A 16950-nucleotide genomic window follows, 5' to 3' on the forward strand; every position below is an offset into this window, starting at 1 on the left:
GATTTATATTTATTTATGTAAGTATAACTGATTTCTATTTGCCACCAGTGTTGCCACCATTTCCAAAGTTATAGCAGCTTAAAATTGACTGAAGTTTCATTAGGCCATCCCTTGCTATATATACTCGGACTGCTGAGAATCAATGAGATATATAAAGTGAGCTATAGTATTGAAGAAAAAATTTTTCATTTAGTTATTAACAAACAAATAAGCTGTTATTGGGCATAACATGGAAGTAGTGTTGCCACCGATTCAAAAGTTATAGCAGTCTAAAATTTCCTGTAGTTCAATTGGGCCACCCTATACTATATGTTCACGATTTACATTTAAATTTGAGCTTGAAAGACGTAGAAACTAAGAGCTATAATACTAACAAAGAATATTCCTTATTGTTAATATTTTGTTTTTGTTGAAGGATGAAAGTACAAAGAATCCCAAATAAATTAAATTAATTCAAATTCAACGAAATGTGCATTAATTTTTAATTTGAGCTTTTTTCATACACTTTTAATTTCATTTATTCTCTTTTTATGTCGAGGAAAGGATTATATCCAAAAAAAATAAGAATAAAAATAAAAATTAATTTATAATAGAAAACAATTTCGAAATTTGCACTACAAAAACAGCAAAAATATAGAAAATAAAGCAAAAACAATGAAGTGCTTGAGAAACTTGTCAAAGGAGGAAAATATAAGCGTCATAAATACGCTTTAATTAAAAATTAAACCCCTTGCGTCTGTAATTTTAAAGTTCTCACATACCCGCGAATCGAGTGGGTTGTAGGCAAAAGAAAAAAAAAAAAAACAGAGGAAAAACAAAAAAATTATATATTTAAGAACTCATGTTCCGCCTCCTGAACAATAAGCTCGCTATGTAATCTGTGAATAATTCAGTTATAAGAAAACAATTTTCCACTACACGCAAAACCGAAAATTAAAAAGAAAATAAAATATTAAGAAAGAAAACACATTACAGCAAAAGAAGTAAGACAAAACAAAAATAAATAGAAAAATACAAGCAATCAGATACAAAATCTGAACATTGGCAAGTGGCTGGAGTACCAATTTTTAAGATATTAACGCCATCGTCAAAGGCATAACGTTTCCGGTAACATTAAAAGGCGTGAATGGAATCGGCAACAGTACAAGGCGACAACGACGCCGACTACGACGACGACGTCATGTAAATAAGAATTATGAAAATAATAATGGAGAAAGGATTAAGACACAGACAAGAAACAACCAAATCCCGCAACCCGTACAACCTACGACCTACAAACAGGATAACAAGCCACCTACGAATTGTGACAACGGCGTGCGGAGACGACAACAGTGCCAAAGATAATATTAACGGGAGGAAAATTCTTAAAATTCTTAAAATTTTTGAGAAAAAAACACTGTGAAAATGGCAAAAAAGTATTTCACGAAACTGTGGTTTCTTTGCGAGTCGATGATATTTAATACCGTTTCCGTCACCGTTTATTGGATGGAGAGGAGTGAACCTCGCTATGTGTTTGTGCCGCTGTTCCTGCCATGCATCCCAGGCATGTCGACATGCAGTACCTTATAATTATGGAATTTTCTGATGATGCTAGTTTTGAATTTAATTACTTTTTTCGAAATGGTATGTTGGGGATGTTGTGGCACAGCAACAACTGAAACAACAACAACAACAACAACAACAGCAGCATTAACAACAATTACTACAACTTAACGGTGAGTTGGGTACGCTTGCAATGCCTCAACAAGCTTCAGTCAGCAGCCAACAGCCAGCATCCAGCAGTCAGGAGTTGGCTCTTGGTAGTTGCCAGTTGCCTGTTGGCATTTGGCTGTGAATGTGGTCTGCAATACGCGGTGTTTGTGGGTCGTGTGCTGTTGGCACTAAGACGCTATATCTGCAACATTAAGAAAATGTTTATGCATACAGCACGGCGTATTATTGTTATGAGTTTTTATGAGCAAACAACAATCTCATCCCATTCCATTCTCTATACAAGCTTGCCACACATGACAACATCCAAAGTTGCCACACGTTGAAACAATGTTGAGGTGAATGCAACCAGCACACATTTCTTTGGTTTTTATGTCTTCTCTGCACTAAATTCGTTGATGGCTTATTTAACACTTAACATTCTCGTCAACAATGATGAAGCATATGCATCCATAAAGTACGAATATATTTACCAGTTCTAGCTATAGATATATAGATATATGCATAACCCAGCGAAAGTAATATTTTATCAAATATAGTATAGCAAAATATTGTAAAAAAAATTATTTCTATAAAAGCAAAATTTTTATGCAAAAGTAAAAGATTTATGTTTTATTAAATCAATGATATGAACGTTCAAAATTTATGTTTTTCAGTGACAAAACAGCAAAATACAATTTTAATATCATCATTTACACTTACCACACATTGCAGCTACTACTACATATTCCCCACTTTCTGTGATATCACTTATAGTACTCAAAGTCTTTGACATACAGTTGTTCCAGAACCTTCGTTTAAGAAAGAATTCTTTGAATTTTCAAATGTTTCCTATGCTTTCAAAAATTGTTTGGTAAGTGAAGTAGAAGAAGGATCAAATCCTCCTCAATCAATTATTTGGCCAATACTAATGTTGGTAATATTGCCGAGTGTGTTAAAGAATAGGGCATGCAATGGTTTGCGTCTGGTTCTACACAAACGTGTCTTTTCTTCGAGCAACGTTAGATATATTATGAGATGTATAAAAAATATTTACCTAGACACCTCTGATTTGCTCCGAAAAAAATTGCTACGGCTAAAAAGGTGTTTGATTCGGCACTCACACGTGGAAAACACAGTAGAGGACGTCCGTATCTTCAATGGAAGAAACAGGTAACCAACGATTTGGGGTGCTCGGCGTGCTGCCGACAGCAAGCTATTTATTGGGCAGAATGATAGAGTCTACTGGACGTGGCCAAGGATAATTCACGTCTTTAATGGCCACCTAAGTAAGTAAGTAAGAACTTCAGAATACCTTCTGTGTACTAAGTCAGTGGTTATACATTTAGAGTAAAGCCCCCATATAGTTATTGATCTGATAGCTGAAGAGGTATGAGCCCGATTTCTAATTACTTGTAGTAAAGATACTTTTGTGAGGATTTTAAAGTGTTAAAACCCAAAGATATATGTATGTATGTAAGTACGTGTGAAGTTCAAAGTTTTTATAAAGTTCATGCTGCCTACATCAACTGAAAATCAACTGAAAATCTTTGCTTGTGCTATTAAAATTTTATTAAATTTTCCTCCAATTTTTTTGTGAAAAAAACTTCCTTTTCCAAAACTTCTATTTAACTCGTGAACACTTTTAAGTCACCTGCTTGATTTATCACCTTCACCTCAGCACTTGACAGTGCACTGCATAAGAGTCGGAAAATGTTGCCTTGCGCCTCGTAGACAATTTTTCGGCAGATTTTTCACAAGTTTTCCTCGCTGCCAGTTAAAATTTAATGCTCATTTTTAATTTTAATTTTGTTTTAAAATATTTCTCAAATATGCCACATTGTGTCGTAAGGACCTCAAAATGTGTGTAATTGTCTTCTACAGCTACAGCTCGTCTTGGGTTTTCAGCTTTATTTTCACACTTACATATTCTACTTGCCACATCGCACTTACCACTTACCACTTACCAACCCTCACGCTTCCAAATTAATTTTTATATCTCAAAACAATGTTTTTAATATGCTTTGCCATAGATGGCTTTTAAGATATTTTTGGCTGTTTTCTTCATTTATTTTTTTTTTCTTGTTGTTTCCTTGTTTCTGCCATTGTGAAAATTCTTCAGCTTTATCGTCTTGTTTTCCCTGTTAAGCGGAAAAACACTAACACAATTGCAATTAAGCAATTATTTAAAATAATTTATTACTTTCTACAATTTTATTTATTTTTATTGCATATTTTTATGCGTTTTCCTTAAGCACTTGAATGGATAAGTGTGCGTGTGTGTGTAATTCGTTTTGGTTTTTAATTAAAACTTTCAATGAAACAATTCAAAAACATTTTTCTTAAAACCTTAAAAACTGTGACAGCAAAACAATTTAATTTGCTTTCTCTACGAAAATATATTTTTACTTCAAATAGAAAGTAAAATTAAAACCAAACGCTTTATATGGAAGGTGAATGCTGAAATGCAAGGTCGATGCATCCTAATTCCGAATGGAAGACCATACATTGAACAGTGCGAATACGTTAATTTCACTACATGCTCTACACTATACCTTTGAGCCAAAAACGTTAAACAGTTAGACAATTTTTAAGCAGAGAATAAAAAACCGATAGCAAATTATTTGTCAAGATTATGAACATAACACAAAACAACAGATAAACACAAACAACACAAGTTCAATCCGATCACTAATTACTTCCCACAAAAAAAATTGCAATGTAATTGCTCAACACTTATATCAGCTAATATAAGATTTTCCCTAAGTTTACGTCGAGATCCCAAATTTCAATTGGTTCTGATGTTTACGCTTATTCCACAAAGTAGAACGAGTCAGCTGATTGCAACATAACAATTTTAGCCGTAACAAGCAACAACGATCAGACGAAGAATTACCATTGCTAATAGGTGTTACTATAGGCACTTAAAATATAGAGCTTTCTCTCAATAAACAAAAGTTACGTAAAAGCATAAACAGTACCAGAGAATAATAAAGTAACACTAGAAGTTTTCGAGACAAAAGGTCTCTGTAAGATCTTTGAATATGACTGCCGCCTCTGAATGAACCACGAACTGTATGAGCTTTATCATGACATTGATATAATTCAGTGAATTAATATGGACCGGCTTCGTAAGCTTAAGAGTAGATAATTGGAAACAGAATATATAAAGGTGGATCGTGTCTTCCGTGGAGTGATCAAGTTGAGGAAGGTCTAACTCAATTAGCGAGACTAGAAAAACCGTATACGTAGCAGGACCGCCTGTAGAGATATGCTGCATCAGACGAAGCCAGGGTTGTTAGAATCTTTTAAATAAAATATTTAAAAAAATCATTCAGTAACTACAACACCTTTCAACCGTTCCACTTTCGGTTACCGATAACTAGCAGTTAATTTCATTGCTCAAATGGTTCTAAATATGCGAAATCATTCGACTCTCCGTTTCTGAAAAAAAATTTTGTCCATGATTTGAATTATTTGTAAGTATTAGTTGTCTTAAGAGATCCAAGAACTTAAGCTCCTTGTATTCTAAACAAATATTTTCTTTTCTAATCTAGACGTAGTCACTGGAATTATAATGCTCGCCTGTGGCGATCAGGGACTATAATGTGACACTATTTATTATTTACGGAGTATTAGTTTAAGCAGGAATTCATTTTCTGCCATTTAATTAATTAATTTTTTAGAAATTTGCAGTATTAGACATAAGTTTTAGTTGCTTTAAATGATCCTAAGAATAACAGTCAGAAAAGACAGAACTAGAAAAAGACACAGTTCAGAATTATTTAACGTGATTGTCTGCCGTGAAGGGTTAACACCACAATGCTGTCAACACACATTTTAGTTAGATATCCTTAATTTATTGTATTGTGTTTACGAATAACGTGTATAGTTTATATCAACGTTTTCTGACCACCGATCCAACTACCATCGACTACTATTACAAGGCAGTTGTATTTTTCTTTTGAAGATATAGTTTTTTGTGACGATATCACTACTAGTTTTTGTATAGATGGTAGTAACATTCAGTATCCAATTTTTAGTTATGTGTATATATATATATATATGTATATACTACCAGTTGTACATACCTTTTTTAATCCTGACTGTTCAAGAAAGGTATAGAAATTTTTATAAAAAAAACTTTAAATTATTTTATTTTGTGGCATGAGAACTATTAAATTATATTATCACTTTCTTAACTTTTCAGTCTAAACACTTTCAAAAACTATAACAATTAATGCAATATTAATTTATTTCAAATGCCATGAAGTTTAAAGTAATTTACTTTACAATAAAGTGATTTACCCTCAATAAATTTTTCATTTATGAGCACAATGGTTTAACGTTATTATTGCACACAACTCCATTTCCATAAGCAAACTCCATTCTCAGAGCATTAATTGAATTATATTTGCTATTTTTTTCTGCATACCATATGAATTGGGTCTATTGAATCCTCCACACATGGTAATGAGCATTCACTACTCACATGAAACTGTTGCATTAGCTTCCCCACAAAACAGTCCCATCACATATATTTACAGCGCGACTTTGTTATTCTAAAAACTGAAATCGTTTCCAATTGAGAGTGTGGCGACCAAACATCCTACCGAACATCGACCATCGACCCTCTACCCTTTTTAACGCCAATAACAACAATAACAGAAACGCACCAAAAGCAATGAAAACAAGTGAACACCCCAACAAATTGATTGATCAATCTGCGGGTTTCATCAAGCAGAAGAATTCAATTATGTGCACTACGTAACGCTTCTGCTTAAAACGAAACAAAAACCGATTCGGAGGAAGTAACCTGCAAACACTTTATATTCAAATGCGTGTGGCGAAGGTTCCTTTGCGAGTTAATTTCCGGTCGATAAAAAATGGCAGGAGCATGAAAGTAGGTTCAGGCCATTCTCACAACACAACGTCCTCGTATGTTGTGTTGTGTGTTGTGTGTTCAGTGTTCAGTGTTCAGTGCTCAATGCATTCGAGGCATTTGAGGCATTCGAGGCTTTCAAGGATTTCATTCGCGTTCAGCTAACATTCGGTTTATCCTTCTGCTTCTTCTTTTATTTATTAAAATAATCAATATTTAAATTCTTTTATTTGACCAAATGTTTCCTTTTTTAATTTCATAAAATTGCTGCTCGAACCTTTTTTTAATTTCATAACAAGAAGGCAAAAAAGTTGATTGATTGTTTCTGATATGGTTTCGGTTTCTATTTATTTTTTTATTTATCTTTCTATTTTATTTAATTTATTCTTCTACTCCTCCATTTATTTCTTTGTTTATTTATTCACGGCGGAAGCAGGAATGCGTGTTGATGAATTAAAAAAGGTTACTAAATAATTTTATGACCATTTACAAATGATAAATTATGATGGATTTAATCCAAAAAAAAACAAAAAAAAAAAAACAAACTTTAGATACCAAAATGGCAGTCAATTTTTTGCTTCCTTTTTGGGTTTTGCTATATTTCTCATATGATTTTTTTCTATTCTGGAAGGACAAGAATAGGTAAGGAATAATTGTCAAAGGAGCCATGCCATATGTTGAATTGAGTTTTTTAATTTTCCTCATTCGGAAACAGCATAAGAGCGCACTTTTATTATTCATTTAGTAGAATTCGAGCACAATTTGGAGATATTCCAAAATTTTATATACTTAAATACATATTGTCGAACAATTTTCATCTCAAACTTCAGTTGTTTACCTTATCGTTCATATATCGTTCATAACTACAACAACTTAATATACATATGTACAATCTTTACAACTGCAACGAGTAATCACAACTGACCCACGAGTAGCTTATATCGATTAATATCGAGTACCTTAATAATATTGATTCAATACACGAATTCAAGAAGCTACCTTATTAAGTCACTTCCATCAAAGAATTTTTAATACTCTCATGTTTTGCAGTCAATTTTATGATTTTAGTGAAGATAGTTGGTATGTTTAGATTACGGTGAAGATTACTACTACTTATATGAAGCAGAGAGTGTTGATTATAAACCGACGGACTTCATTTCGGATATACTATATAACTTCTAAGTATGTTTTCTTTACAAAGTTCTAAGACTGGATTGTACATCCAGAAGCGTTTAAGTATTTTATTGCATACCAGTATTATGAGTTTATAGTAAATTGATAAAAATGAATGTCAACCCACAAGCCATTAAGGGTTTCGAAATTTAATTTTTGTTATATTTTTTTGTAATGTGTCTATTTTCCATATAAAGTTTATGTCTGGAGTTATTCCGAAATGCATTGCAATATTGGAAGTAACTTTGCATGTTAAGTTTAAGGAGAAAGAACACATTATAATAAAATAAGTTATATCAGAAATCAAACACAACCCCTTATCGGATAAAATTCTATTCTATCAATTTACAATTGGAAAATTAAAAACAAAAACATATGAGATTTGTGTTTCACTTATTTTAAAATAGGTGCGCTGACTCTGAGCTTCAAATTTGGCAGGGCACGAGTTCAATTTCTGGTACTTGCAGTCTCAAAAAGTTATTTACGAAGAATTAAATACAATAATTATATTCAAGACCACTGATGTTGGATATTTAGCAGTACTCGAAATAGCTGTGTGGTCAGTCAAAAATTCAATTAATTAAAATAATATAAAAGGAATATTTGTTGTTATAGTTCACTACTGTTCGAAAAACCTCTTTATTTTAAAATAGTTATTTTTTTAGTTTCTTTTTTTTTTAAGGAAAATATTATAATTTACTATACAACACATATTAGGAGACAATTGGAGACAATATACTTTTGCAAATTAAATCATAATTTCAGCATATCCTTAAATAGTTAATAAGTATTCTTAAATTTTATTTACCAATAATTTAACTATTTTTGTACATACTTTATATGCTTTAATTAAAGTCAAGAGTAATACAATATATATTACCACAATTGACTGCACATTAAAACAAAATAAACAGTTCTTAAATCAAATTGACATGAAACAAGCAGTTATGGTTAATATACTTGAGAGTGCATCCCGGTGGTAAGATCGCAAAACATTTAATTAAATCATAAATAAGCAGAGCAACGCAATTAAACAAACATTAACAGGATAATGAAATGCGCAACGCAATGCATTCACGGCAACATTAGTGTAAGGACTAAGTTCGCTGGCGAAGTGGCAGGGTAAATGCAAACACAAATAAGAGCCACATATACACATACAAAAGCAGCTGATGTAGTCCTACGTCCTGCCTGGCTTCATATAGAGCCAAAACAAAATCAAAATGAATTTAATTAAGCTCCTTTATAGAGATAAATGCAATTGCAGCTCATAAAAATAATATCAGCCTCATCAAAACCAAACCAAACCAAATTGAGTTTTACGTTAAGTCAAAGGCATATCGTGTTGGGGTTCTGCGCAATTTCCATCTGGAAGTGTACATCCATCAACACAAATAAGCACCATAAATAAACGTTTTATTTTTAAAGGGATTTCCCATAAAAGTTGATCATTTAGAAATAAATTAAATTATAGTATGCGCCGATGTAAATGAGTTTCAAAATTATAAAATCGATAAGGTTTCAATGATATTTTTCACCTATAATTTATAAAGTATCCCATATCATCCTATTTGAATCAGATTGAGACTTACACATTTCAGATTCAACTTAAATATAGTAAATATATATATACACTGATCTGATTTAAACATTTATAATACATAAACGATAGATTTTTCAAAACACTTTGCTTCAAAGTAAATGCGATTAGGACATAATCTTTATTAGGAAAAAAACTTATTTCTACATCAGCTTAAACTGAACTGTATACCTTCTATAATTATCTGTAAGATGTGAATACTGCAAGAGTGCAGTTCTCACCAGTCACCGGTCACTGTAGTTCAAGAACCCACAAAGAAACTGCGCATTACTTTTATATACTCTTTGCAGAATTTATGAAAACAATAACAATTAAGCATTGTCTCTATATGAATGTCCAGCTCTAACAGTTTGTATCAGTAAGAATGGAAAAACTTCTAAATAATCCAAATTTGACGAAATTGATTAGGTTTTCGTCTTTTCACATCTTAAGGTTTTTTGTGGAGGAATATCCTAACATCAAATCAAATGTCAAATGATGAATATCAAATGAGTTTTGTTGTTCGTTCCTGCAGAGACAATTTTAATTTTATGGGTATATTATATACTAAATACAATATACAATGAAAAAACAAAATTTTTGATACTGTTTGATACTATTGTTTTCAATAGAGCGATTTCTTCTATAAGTAGTGAATTGCAACAACAAAATTTTTTTTTATTATTTTTAAATAAATATATTTTCGGTTAATCTCACACAGCTGTTTATAAGTATAATGGATATTTGTGACGATATTCGAAACAGTTTTGTATGAAACCCCAAAGATTCGATTGAATCATTGATTCAATAAAAATTTAATAATATTTTGTAAACAGAAAATATTTTTCTATTTGAAATGGGTTTCTTTTAATAGAACATAAAATTCATAATATGAAGAATACACCAATAGAACATTCACTTCGACTACACTTCCAATACAAATTATTGTACCAAATGAGATAATCTTATTCTTAAATTGTTAATAAATTAATTGGAAGTGAAAAGAAAAAATATTTATACACACCTATACATACCTTAATAAATAAGTAGATTGATATTATAATTAATGAGACAAAGAAACATATTATAAGTATACTGTATATTCATAATAATATCTAAAGAAGAAGAATTGGTGCACCTTTTTAGTCGATTTGATAACCGGTCATCATTTATTTTAATTATTATAATTTCAATTTTAATTTAAAAAAGTCAAGTACGGTTTTTGATTGGTTAAGGTTGGTTAAGGTACACTGACTCTGAGCTTCACATTTGTCAGGACCCGAAATCGAATACAATTAATTATAATAATATAAAGAAATAAATTTTTTGTTGTTGTAGTTCACTACTGTTCAAATAAACTCTTTAATTGTAATTTATTAAAATAAATATAAAGTTTAATTTTTGAAATCAATTATGACAAAGATAGATATTGATTGACTCAGTGAAAAAATATATCAGAGACAGAGCTCTAAAACTATTCACTAAAGTTAATACGCTACTTAACCCCGCCCTAATAATCCTCAAGTCCACTTCTGGATTCTCAGGAAGATATGCTGATTTAAGGTCTGTCATCAACTAAAAGACAAATAAATGAAATGATTTCTTCGCTTAGTTAAAGCCTAGTGTGGGGTAGTGATAAGCCCCCCAGCCATTATAGAGTAAAAGTGCGTAATAACACTAACTCAAGAACAAGAAGAAGAAGAATAGATAGATATCTTTGAAAAGTAGTGATTTACAATAACACAATTTTTATTATTTTTAATTAAATCAATTTTTAGCTGACCATACAACAGTTTCAAGTATTGACAAAGGCCCATCAACAGTGATTCTTTGGAAATATTTCCATTATTTAAGTAATCGTGAATAATTTTTTCAAACTGAAGTTTAGCGAAGATTGAGCAGGTACCCCTGCCAAATTTAAAGCTCAGAGTCAGTGTTAATTATACAATTGGGTCAAAACCATAATTGACTTAAATGTTCAAACTTGGAGTTTTGTTAATTTACTGTGAAAATTCATTAACAAATTGACTTGCTGCGTTATATTATATTAAAACTAAATCATAAATCTGCTATAGACTAATTGAAATAATTAATAATAGTTATTTTTATTTATTCGATTTCAATACTAAATAAACATTAAATGCATATTATTATCCTTATCATTAACAATTATAATGTAATATATATGTCACTTATATATGTATATATAACATATGTATATACTCGTATATACGCAAATAAAAAATTGAAACCATAGTACGATAAAATTCAATTGAAATTAGAATATTACATATCCTGTCAATTTAATCCACCGCAAGCCACGAAGTTAACTTGAATTCCTGAAAATCATTTATAAATGCAATTGGCATTTAGTGCATAGAATGAAGGACTTTGTTGGAATAGGCATTCACTTAACATACATTAACTAAACCTAGTTGCAACTGTAATTTGACTCAAATCCTAGCAATCGCATATTGCTTGTGTTAACAATTCATATTTATGTTTACCAAGCCATTCACAGGTTGACATGTGCACATGGCATTGGGCAATGGGCAATGGGCAATGGGCAGTGGGCAGTGGGCAATGGATTGCACAATTTGCAATATTTGTAGCCATAATACACTCATCGGTTTCTTTGCTATCATTATCATGATTTTTATTATCATTGTCATCATCATTACCTCTAACATCAACGCCAATGCCTACATCGTCACCGCCCAAGTGCAGCAGTTGCTGTTTATTTTAATTACGGAAATTGCATTCGAGTGCGTTTTGCTTTCATATCGAAGTCCTATTCACATTTATTCTCCGGACAATGTTCATGGAGCTTATAGTGTCCACCTTGGCTATGGCGATATCAAAGTTTGTTCAGGTAAATTGTACGCAAAGGTAAATGGACATTGGAGAATTGTTATGAGTATGCTCAGAACGGCGGTGGTAGTGGCTTTTGTAATGTAAACACTTATTGCCAAATGAAATGATAATATTGCAACGAAATGTAACTTGTAAAGTCAGTAAATATCGTACTTAACATATCTGAATAAAAATTAATGAAGTTTTTGTGAGCATTACTTCAAACGTCCATTTTTTTTATATAGAAAAGAATTTTTAACGTTGCGGTTGAATTTGTTTGAACTACTTCGCTATTAGTTGTCATATAGTACTTAAATGAAGAACAAATACATGAGAGATATACATCAATGAAGCAGTTGTGTTTTAAGTTCTTTAAAAATTTTTTAAATAAATTAAACATATTCTCAAAATGATTTCAATAAGAATATTTCTTCAATAAATTTTCGATTCATTTAAAGCTTACCCATGTAAAATATATAGTATATCCATGATATCAATGTATAATACCCATAATAGTACTTAACTTACACATAATACTTTAATACTTCGTTGTATCGTTATTTTTAATAGTCTATTTCGATATAAAATTCAAGAGAAATATATATATATATATGAATACAATCGTAAGTCAATTTTTCAAATAACTACCTAACGGTTTATATCTAATTTTGTCTTCTTATATATATTATTTCCACAGGTTTCTGTTTGGTGCTATTGTTCTCAACTCATTACACGATTTGCCCGTCTCCTACTGAACTATTCTTCTCCAAGTCATTGCTGGTCTGCCTCTGCGCCTAGTCCCCTGGGGATTTCAAGTAAGTGCAGCATGCGTGATATCTTTAAGGCTTATGCAGTGTATGTCCAATCCAACTATACTGCTTTGTTTTTATATATATACGACCATATACCTCCTTAGACCATTTATATACCTATATATATAAATAATGTTATCTAATATTAGCTAATTTTAGTCATTCAATTATATATATTTACTAATTTTATCTGTGCATATTCATATCATATCTTATACCATATATTCATACATATTCATTCATATTCATATTCATCTCATTAGCATCAGATGATTGGGAAAGATTTTGCATGTCCTGCTTTTCAAAAATATGTGGTGAGTACGCTGTCTTCGACTTAATTCATTCACTTACAAACGTAAGAATAAACTCAATATAGTTGAAAGGATTCCAGAAAGTATTTTTACTGCACTTTTATATAAAAAAGAATAAATGATAATTTTTATATACAAAAAATTTTTATTATAATTTAAAATATTAAAAATAATACTGCTTTTAGAAAAATTTTTTGAATTCCTGCAAGATAGATGTAGTTCTACTCTGATCAAAATAGTAAAATTTATTAAAATTTGGAAAAACACACACATATCAAGATAATGATAATTTTAAGGAATTTCTGCCAGCACCAATTCAAGTTATGTGTTTGTCATGACTTCCCCCTTGGTAAGGAGTGAAGCATATTCAACTTCCGCTGATCTTTGAATTACGGCATCGGGTGTGAATACGCAAGTCCTTGCCGAATAAAGGTAAAATCCAATCATTCTTCCCGCGTATTCCTAGGGAAACTAACGACATTACCTATCTATAAACAACATATCCTGAAAATCAAAGATTTGGTACTCAATAATCGTCGACGGACAATTAGAGAACTCGTTAATAGTAACAATATTTAATATGGATCAATTTAAACGATATGAAAAATTATTTTATACCTAAAAAGAGTGAAATGTTTTTTAATTTTAAAAACACCCAATTTGTTAGATAGCATCATATTTTTGTAATTAAAAATATCTATAAATTTTTTTAAGGAACATTTCTGGAACTATCATCGTTTAATGCAAATGGGAATATTAGGGTCTAATATTCGTCAAGTAAATGTTGACGAAGGCTTTAACTTACTCTAAAAATGTTCGTTTGAACAACTCAATTTAACAGGTCGACACCAAATCTAAATGAATCCAGATGTACCAATCGAAAACGTCATTAATTTGCAAAACCTGAAAAGAATTACTTTATTGATGACAATTTTTGACATCAAATTTTTTTTAGTGATGACACCCATATTTCCCTTTATGCATATGTCAACAAACATAATTAGGAGTTCAAACTCAGAAATAACTGAATTAGGTTTAGTATTTGGGTTGGAGAGGTCATAGCACCATAGAAACTATACGAAGAACTTTATTCATACCTATGTGTATTGATTTCAAGTGTGACTGTTTAATCATGCATAACCTTAACATATAATATATATAAGATCATATGAGATGTTAAGATATAAGGTCAAATTTTTTTTTAATTGTTGAGGCTATTCAAGAACTCCTGCTTCCACAGTAAGTTTGGGCGTAAGTTGGTACGGGCGTGACTATTATCATACCCAAGTTTTAGCATCATTTGAAAAGACTAAACAGATGTTTATATCCAAACTATCATTATTATAATCATATGCGTGTTAATCATATGTTTCATATGGTATATAGTTTATTTACTCTTTAATAATATGTACATATGCACACAAATTCAAAAATAATTAAAAAGATGTATTAAGATGAATACAATTTCTTAATTAAAATTATGATGACAAAAGAATTCCGTGCATTCGGAGTATTTCCTAAGGGTTAGAATAATATTTTGGAAACATTTAATACATTTAAGTTAGTGACAAGTGCAGCTTTATGTTGATTGCCTGTTTGATTATGTCTGGGAGTGTGTCAACAGTAACAAAACAATAACCGCATACGTTTTAGACATAAAACGTTGACAAAACGACACCGTGAAATGTGAATAAATCTGCTAGTAAGAAATGCAAAAGTGGCAAATAGATGTTTTCCCACCAAATGTAGATACACCAAGAATTTATTGCCGTGTGTGCACATGAGCTTCACAGAGTCTAAGGTTGACTCAAATCGCTGGGGACAAACTCGAGCATAGCAGCAAAAAGTCTTGCCAGTCTTACCATAAAGCTGAAGCTGAAGCTGCGGGGATAACTGCCTAATAATGCTGTATATTTCCAAGGCGTGAGGTAAAATGACGCAGATGTAGATACATATCGACTGAGCTACTCAGAAGTTTCATTTAAAGGTGGGCACTCGCATACGCACTTCATCTCATGACACACCTATAACTTGGTACTGACGAGACTGATACATGTAATCACTTGAGCGGCGTCTGAACCTTTGTCGGTTGAGCGTTGAACATTTGAAGCAGCTCTCCAGTTGCAAAATTAAATTGAAGGAATGTATTTTTGAAGTTGGTTGTGTTGACATTCGTTTTTAACGCAGTTGCGACTGTCAGTCCTTTAAGTACAGAAAAAAAATTTATTTGTTCATATATAATGAGCGTAAAATTTTCTAATTGTAATAAAAAATATTAAAAGACAGCCAAGTACGAGCGCTAAATCCTCAAGTGCGCCAGTTGTTGGAATGGATTTTTTCCAGTTTTTTATTACATTTATTGTGCTTGTTTATTATTTCTGCTGACTTCAACTGTTTCAAAGGTAATGTCATAAAAGGATCAAAAATGAGCCTCTCAGTAATAATCATCGAATAAATTATGCAAAAATTATTTCCATTGTTGTAAGTGGTTGAAAATATTTTACTTTACTTAATATTAAGTTGCGCTACACTTTTTTTAAGTATATTTATTTATTTAGATATAAAAATGATAGTAAGTTTTACTTCAATTACATGCAGATATGAAGTGGTGCCAATAGAAATTATAATAACAAGATTAATAGTACAAATATATTGAGAATATATATTAACACTTAGACTGCATGGAACAGACCAGAATATAAAATTCTTTTATATTCACTGTCGAACAAGTGGCCCCACTGAGTTGAAGGATTAGTCGTAGTAGACCACGAAACACGATTCTCGGATGTTGTTATTGAGTTAAAGCTGGAGTGGCTTCTGTTCGCATAACTACATCTTTTGATAATGCAAGCAGCTCATTTAGCTTGAGGTTTCCTGCCAAGTCATCACCAACCCAATGGTGTCCCAAGACAGTCTTCCTCCTACTTGCCAGTGCTGGACATTGGCACAATATATGCACCGCTGTCTCCTTTTCTTCTAGACAAAGTCTGCAAGTATCTTCCTCAGCAAGAGTTATCTTTTTGAGGTGATACTTGAAGTTGCCATGTCCAGTAATTAGTGAGGTCAGTCAGGTTAGAGCGCTCCGCGAATAGCTAAGCACTTTTATCGCTTCCCTAGCCCACTGTTTCGGCAACATGAGTTTGGTCTCTCTACAGTGCTCAACTCTCTCCATCTATTAAGATGAAGTGAGGTTATCCACTTATAGACATAGACAGCTAACTAGATATTCTTCAACAGAGCACCAAAATTATGCACTCTGTTGCACTTATTGCCCATAAAAATTTTCTTAAGAGTGCGTTATTCAGCATATTTAGGTCCGTAGTCGCTCCAAATACGGACCTCAATTTGTGTAATTTTTGAAAGTGTTTATGTTATTATGTGTCGTGTTCATTTAAGTTTTCGTTCTATTTAAAATCTTCTTTGGTCTTCAATGTCAAGAAGAATAACTGCACTCGACATATACTAATTCAACGTTATTAATTCAATATAACAGTTGGGTCAATAAAACTTTGGAAATATCACATTTATCTACCATATATAACACTTCCAAGTATAGCACTTATGCTAAATAACTGCTAACTTATTTAATACTCACTAGATATATATGAAAATTCTTTTGTTTCGCAACATTTTTGTAGTGCATTTTCTCTA

The sequence above is a fragment of the Teleopsis dalmanni genome, chromosome X (genome assembly GCF_002237135.1).
Source record: "Teleopsis dalmanni isolate 2A chromosome X, ASM223713v2, whole genome shotgun sequence".
In the NCBI taxonomy this organism is placed as follows: Eukaryota; Metazoa; Arthropoda; class Insecta; order Diptera; family Diopsidae; genus Teleopsis; species Teleopsis dalmanni.